Source organism: Poecilia formosa, unplaced genomic scaffold (assembly GCF_000485575.1).
Source record: "Poecilia formosa unplaced genomic scaffold, Poecilia_formosa-5.1.2 Scaffold372, whole genome shotgun sequence".
Classification (NCBI taxonomy): Eukaryota; Metazoa; Chordata; class Actinopteri; order Cyprinodontiformes; family Poeciliidae; genus Poecilia; species Poecilia formosa.
Window position 1 is genome coordinate 168,272 of NW_006800311.1, and position 7,091 is coordinate 175,362.

General features: G+C 34.7%; 1 long non-coding RNA gene across 2 annotated transcripts; it reads left to right on the forward strand.

The window, feature by feature from the left end:
• Positions 1-4,412: 4,412 nt before the first annotated feature.
• Positions 4,413-6,865, forward strand: LOC107833360 (uncharacterized). Of its 2 annotated transcripts, none has more exons than XR_001659100.1 (2): positions 4,413-4,513; positions 6,264-6,865. It is a non-coding gene; the product is annotated as an uncharacterized LOC107833360 (long non-coding RNA). The 2 variants fall into 2 exon arrangements; XR_001659099.1 differs by lacking the exon at positions 4,413-4,513 and adding an exon at positions 5,214-5,321.
• The last annotated feature ends 226 nt before the right edge of the window (positions 6,866-7,091 follow it).

Sequence of the window (7,091 nt, forward strand, 5' to 3'; positions counted from 1 at the left end):
TTTTCCTATTTTACGTTTGGGAAACATTAAATTCTATGTTGACAAAACTGGCACTTATTTAATCTGATTGTCTTGCCAGTTGCGAACATATGCTGTTTATGCTTTTAACCTCAGTATCATCAGCTCTACATATAACCCCTGTTGGTGTCAACTGCAAGGAAAATCAATCTCTTTTTAGATGGGTATTTTATATTGGGTATTGCAGTTGGAGATGCTGAGCAAATTATGAACTCACTGTACTACTTTGTAATCTTGTTTTATTGGACTATGTGTTTTTGTTCTGAATCTTGATTTGCATTAACTTAATTCAAATTGAGTGCGGACTAGCCTGATTCCTTCTGTTTGCTGATTGCTCCAGTTATAATTAAATCACAGAAATCAAGCTCAATGAGAGAAAATCCTAACTGAATACTGAAGGGATATGAGAATTGCATAGGACACCAAGGCCCAGACTAAATGTGGACTAAATACAGTCCTGATATTACACCTATTTGTCCTCTTTTCCTCTTATCTGAACATTGAAATGCTTAAATTCTTAAGTGAGTTACCTATTGTTTCTGGTATGTGAATATGTTTCTGAAAGATCTAAGAAGTGATACAAACTAGAACATCAATATGTTTTCTAGCAAACAGGGTTTTCGCCTAACTCCTTGCAGAAAAATGACCTATATTTTAAGCTGAAAAGTTGAAAAGTGAGATTTGGAGAGTGTGGGAATAAAGAAGCCTAAGGCTGAATCACCCAGAATACAAACAAGAGAATCAATCCTGCAGATCCAGAGATGAACAGGACATTTCAGTTTTAGTAAGCAACTTTTCACATACAGACGGAAAAAGTGAATGAACTGGAGCTTGGGAACATTACAGACATTTGTTTATTTCTAAGCCACACAGCAGTGTTGAATGCAACCAAAGCACATTTTTTGCTGAAGAAATAACACATAACATAAAACCACAGCATCCTGTCACAAGAATATGTGAGATGCAAACCATTTATTAGCTGCAAGGGGAAATAAAATAAAAGTCAAAAAGTGTGAAGAAGAGTTCCTTTGACAAAGTTATATTTACTATCTAACATTAAAGATGTTAATGAGAAAGTGCAGATGGCTTGTGTAATAATTTGGAATCTGTGTTTTCCCACAAACACAACTTAAAAATTCAAGGACTGGGCTGTTTTTTTTTTTTTTTTTCCCCCCATCATCAACTTGAAGGAAAAAAAATGGAAAGGATTGCACACAATCCTTTCCAAAGTGGCATGACTTTTGTTAATATATGAAAATGAAAAAGACCAAAGCAGAAAAGTACTTCCAACTTAGCAGACCTCCGAATGAAGCAGCTACCGGCGCACCGACTCCCACAATGTGCACCAGAGGATCTGCTGCTACAAGCTCATAGCAAATGCTGAGGACATTTGTATGCTCACATGACTTTTATTCAGAACATCTCCAAAATGTTTTAGTAGAACAGCATGAGTGTAAGAAAACATGTCACAGAAAAACAGTAAGATTATGGAGACTGTTCACAACACTTTAAGAAAAAGCAAACAGCTTTATGCTCACTTATAACATGGGGAAAATACCTTATTAGAAGAGAAAGTATCTACCAATGAACAAGTGCTGTGTCATCAATATTAAGAAGTTATTGACTTAAAGCAATCTCTTATATATTGCTAAAAAGTTTATTGTAAGTTAGTTTTGTCTTATTTCTAGTGCACTGAGAAATTTGCCCAAGAAACTAGACCATAAAAACTTGGTGAAATGTTGTACTTTTGTCCTGTATATCAACAGAAAATTCTAAATATGAACTTTGCATTTCTAAATTGGCATTTTCTAATCATATTTGTATTCATGTTACAAAGCTTGATCTACGACAATATTGTCACTTATGTAATGTCTTTACTCTGTTTATATCCACATAAGCCCTTTGACATTTTTCCAAATGTCAATGAAATCATAACATGATTGCATGTGGTGTTGATGCAGTGGAATAATACAAAAAAATGTTTAAAAAGAAGCAAATTGAAGCAAAAATGTTCAATTTGTAATATCTCCTTCTTTCTTATGTATGTATCTTGTTTATTGTTTCTTCATAATTTGATTTTACTGAGAATGAGTCAAAAAAAAAATTTGAACATGAGGCAAAGGGGTCAGAGGACAAATCATTTCCTGTTGGCAGGAAATAATTTTTAATGTTGATGGAAAAATGTATGTTGTGTNAAATAAGAAAGCAGCAGAAAGATGAGCCTGAGATGACTGATGAGAGAGAGAGGACAGACAATGTGCGTTTTACATCCACCAGCTAATCGCCAGCAGCTTTTAGAAGGGAAGCAGAACGACGGGGTGAGAGAGGTGAGAAGTGACAAGAGTGTGGCTATTATCACACAGCAGCCGTGGGTATTAAAGCTTTTTCATCCACGTCCAGCTGCCAGCCGGAGATAAGCCTGAACCTGTGAACTTTCCGGCGACTCTTGGAACCTGTCCCCGCCATGTTAATTGATGTGTGCACCCCTCAACACTGATGACTCAAATAATACAACAAAAATATTGGACTTTCCAATATGAAATCCAAAGCAGAAGCATGCAGCTTTGCTTCAGGTGATTCTGTTTTTTTTTTTCTTAATGACACACAGAGCATCTAAAAAGGTAATATTTTCTCTCCTGCAACTACGTAGGAAAAAGCTGTGTGTGTATTTGTTCAGTTCTGATGAGTCTCCTCACAATACAAGTTAAAAGTAATCAACAAATCATATAAAGGACTTTCTTTCACACTTTTCGCTGTTTTTTCACTGTCCTGTAAAAGGGATTGCACAAGACATACTTGGACAGAGCATCTCTGCAGCTCCTCCACAGACACCGATATGTATTTACTCTTGATCTGTTGAGTATTTGTGTAGGCGTTTCCTGCCACTGTCTTTTGCTGCTGTCAGTTCTGCTCCCTAAAATATGTGTCTCAAGTCGACTCCGGGGAACATTTTACTTGTGTTTGAGTTTAGTTATGGTTTGTTTATTTACATTTGGCACAAAGCATATACTGGCAAGTCTCTTATTGAGAGGATGACCTTAAACAGGTTGTTTCCTCTTAAACTCTCCATTGTGACAAGATTAAAACAATACTATAAAAAAAGAGCCTGCCAAAATGCCTCTATTACAATTTTAAAAAATAACTGACCATGTATCATTAGTAGTTTTTCCCAGTGTTAGCAAAATGCCTGATTAGCTTTACGGGGTAACTATTTTTTAATTAAAAGGTAAGTTGCTTTGGATTTCCATTTTTCCCTTGAGAAATGGAAAAAAAATAAATAAATAAAAATAAAAAACTTGCGTATGTGTGTTTTACAAAGTTTTACCGAAATATTTAACTGAGACACAAAAGCATAGATAGATGATATCTGCATTGTAAATTAGCATTATGCTAAAATCTGCTATTTGTGTGAAGTCATGATTAAAAACTGCACCTCTTGATTGAGTTCATTACATTTGTTTTACCTGCTATTAGATGCTATAAGTAGTCTTCTGAATCTAATTGAATCTCAAACAAATAGTAATATAAATGCACACAAGGTGTTCTGCTGGCCTCTCTAAAGAGGAAAAAGCAACAGAGAACAGAAAAGCAACCTGGTCCAAATTCAGGAAGCTGCTTCTCTTAAGTTGATCCACAATGTCAGGGAGCAGAGTTCAGTTATCCACCAAGTGTAAGTGACTAGGGATTATCCCTAATATCCTGAATTTGTCCTGCCTATTGATGTAATCTGAAGTTATTAAGTCTTTCTCCATCACTGCAATGGAGTAGTAAACAAAATACTGTTATTTACACCCTTTGAACTGAGCCATAGTTTGTCATGTTTGACTTATTGGCTACGTATTATAGTTTAATTGGTAGATCAAATCACTGCAGCCTGATATTTTATTGGGGAATCAAAATAATCTTATAATTTTACTTATTTTTAATTGGAAAAATCTGGGGTGCATTTGAGTACAGTCTTTATTACTCAGATACCCCAAAATAAAATCGAGTTAAATCAAGCACTTTCAGAAGTAACCTGTAATAAACAAAGTCCATCTTTGTCATAGCATAAACACCAATGTTTACACTGTTTTCAATGCTTCCATGCAATGCATGTAAGGCACCTATTGCTTTACACCTAAAAAAAACACAGAATAATTAATTTGGTGTTAAGAGATGAGCGTTTTCTACTGGTAACGAACTGCCACGAAGTGTAAATCAGATTTTTACTTTTGTGTTGAATGTGTGTTTTACAATATATTTACCATTAATGACAATAAAAAAAACACTTTTCTGCAAAATTCATCAGCTGCACAATTCTTGTTAAATAGTGGAAGATAAGTAGTATTTCAAAAGAACAGAACATATATTATATTTTTGAACAATAAGAATTTTGTTGCTAATGTGTTGCTAAGAGATGAGTTTGTTTACTGGTAACCAAGTGCCACGAACTGAACATCAGATTTTTACTTTTGCAAAATTTGCCAACGGTAAATGTCTTGTATCTAATCAGGTAAGCATCATTTTGAGAGAGCTTATGTTTTATAAACTATATAAATTATTATTAATTTGGTGTGAAGAGATAAGCGGGTTTTCTACTGGTAACGAACTGCCACGAAGAATAAATCGAGATTTTTACTTTTGTGTTGAATGTGTGTTTAATATATTTACCACTAATGACAAAACAATGAACTTTTCTGCTAAATTCACCAATGACACAATTCTTAACAAGTATAAAATAAGTCGTATTTCAAAAGAGCAGAATAAATCTTGTGTTGTTTGAACAATAAGAATTTTTGTTGATAATCTGCTAATCTGTTGCTAAGAGACGATCACGTTTCCTGGTAACCAAATTCCACAAAGTCAACATCTGATTTTCACTTTTGCAAAATTTACCAACAGTAAATTTCTTGTGTCTAAGCAGAGAAGAAGTATTTTGAAAGAGCTTATGTTTTATGAACAATTTTACTTATTATTAATTTGGTGTTCAGAGATAAGTGGGGGGTTTTCTGGTAACGAACTGCCACGAAGTTTGAATCAGAGATTTTTACTTGTGTTGAATGCGTGTTTATTATATTTACTACTAATGACAAACAAAAAAAAAACACTTTTCTGCAAAATTCATCAGCTGCACAATTCTTGTTATAAGTAGTATTTCAAAAGAACAGAACAAATTTTATGTTTTTGAACAATAACATTTTTTGTTGCTAATCTGTTGCTAAGAGATGTGTTTGTTTACTGGTAACCAAGTGCCACAAAGTTAACATCAGATTTTTACTTTAGCGAAATTTGCCAACGGTAAATGTCTTGTATTTAATCAGGTAAGCATTATTTCGAAAGAGCTTATGTTTTATAAACTATACAACTTATTATTAATTTGGTTTTAAGAGATAAGCGGGTTTTCTACTGGTAACGAACTGGAACGAAGTATAAATCGAGATTTTTACTTTTGTGTTGAATGTGTATTAATATATTTACCACTAATGACAAAAATAATTAACTTTTCTGCAAAATTCACCAACTGGACAATTCTTTAGCAAGTATAAAATAAGTGGTATTTCAAAAGAGCAGAAAAAATATTATATTTTTTGACCAATAAGAATTTTTGTTGCTAATCTTTTAATCTGTTGCTAAGAGATGATCGCGTTTTCTGGTAACCAAGTTCCACAAAGTAAATGTCTGATTTTTACTTTTGCAAAATTTACCAACGGTAAATGTCTTGTATTTAATCAGGTAAGCATTATGTCGAAAGAGCTTATGTTTCATAAACTATATAACTTATTAATTTGGTTTTAAGACTTAAGCGGGTTTTGTACTCGTAACGAACTGCCACGAAGCTCATTTAATATATTTACCACTAATGACAAAACAATGAACTTTTCTGCAAAATTCACCAACTGGACAATTCTTAGCAAGTATAAAATAAGTGGTATTTCAAAAGAGCAGAAGAAATCTTTTGTTTTTTGAACAATAAGAATTTTTGTTGCTAATCTGTTGCTAAGAGATGATCACGTTTCCTGGTAACCAAGTTCCACAAAGTAAACATCTGATTTTCACTTTTGCAAAATTTACCAACTGTAAATTTCTTGTGTCTAAGCAGAGAAAAGATATTTTGAAATAGCTTGTGTTTTATAAGCTATGTAACTTGTCATTAATTTGGTGATGAACTGCCACAAAGTATAAATCAAGATTTCTATTTTTGTGTTGAATGTCTGTTGAGTCATAAATATAGTCATATATATTCCCTTCTCACTCTTCCACAGGTGGACTCTTTCATCCTCTGAGCTTGAGTCCTCTACCAGAAGCCTGGGAGCTGCAGAATCTTAGCTGTGCCTAGAACTGCATATTTCCGGACTGAGATGTCTGATGCTGTTCCTGGGATCGTGTGGTCCCTGCGCTCCTCAGCCCTGTAGACGCAGAGCGAATTCTAGCAACCTGCAGCCTCTTTCCAGGAGTACCGGACGCCAGCTGATGGTGTAGACCCTCCGATTTCTACCAGGATCGGTTTGGTAAATGCCAGGTCGCTGACAAATAAAACTTTGGTCATTAGGGATTTCTTTTCCTCTCATTGATTGGATGTTTTATTTATAACAGAATCATTGACAAGTGGTTTGGGTGACTCCAGCATTTTTAATCAACTTGTACCGCTGAACTGCGGCTATTTTAATGCTCCAAGGATGTTGGGGTCCGGTGGACGAATAGTGACAGTTTTTAAAAGTTGTTTTACTTGTAGACAGTAGCCTCTGGCCTCGTTTAGTAGCTTTGAGTTTAGCCTATTTGAACTCAGCAGCTCTCACACTGTGCTGTGTGCGGCGGTCTATCGGCCACCAAAGTACAACAAAAACTTTATAAATGACTTTTCTGACTCCTTGGCTGACATCATGCCAAGGTATGACCGAGTTCTCATTGTTGGTGATTTTAATATTCATGTCGGTTGTCCTACTTCACCTATGGCTCAGTCATTTCTTAATGTTATCGATTCTTTTAATGTTGTGCAGACTGTGACTGGTGCTACCCATGAGCATGGTCACAGTCTTGATCTGGTTTTATCTTATGGTCAACCAGTTTTTAATGTATCGATTAGTGACTCA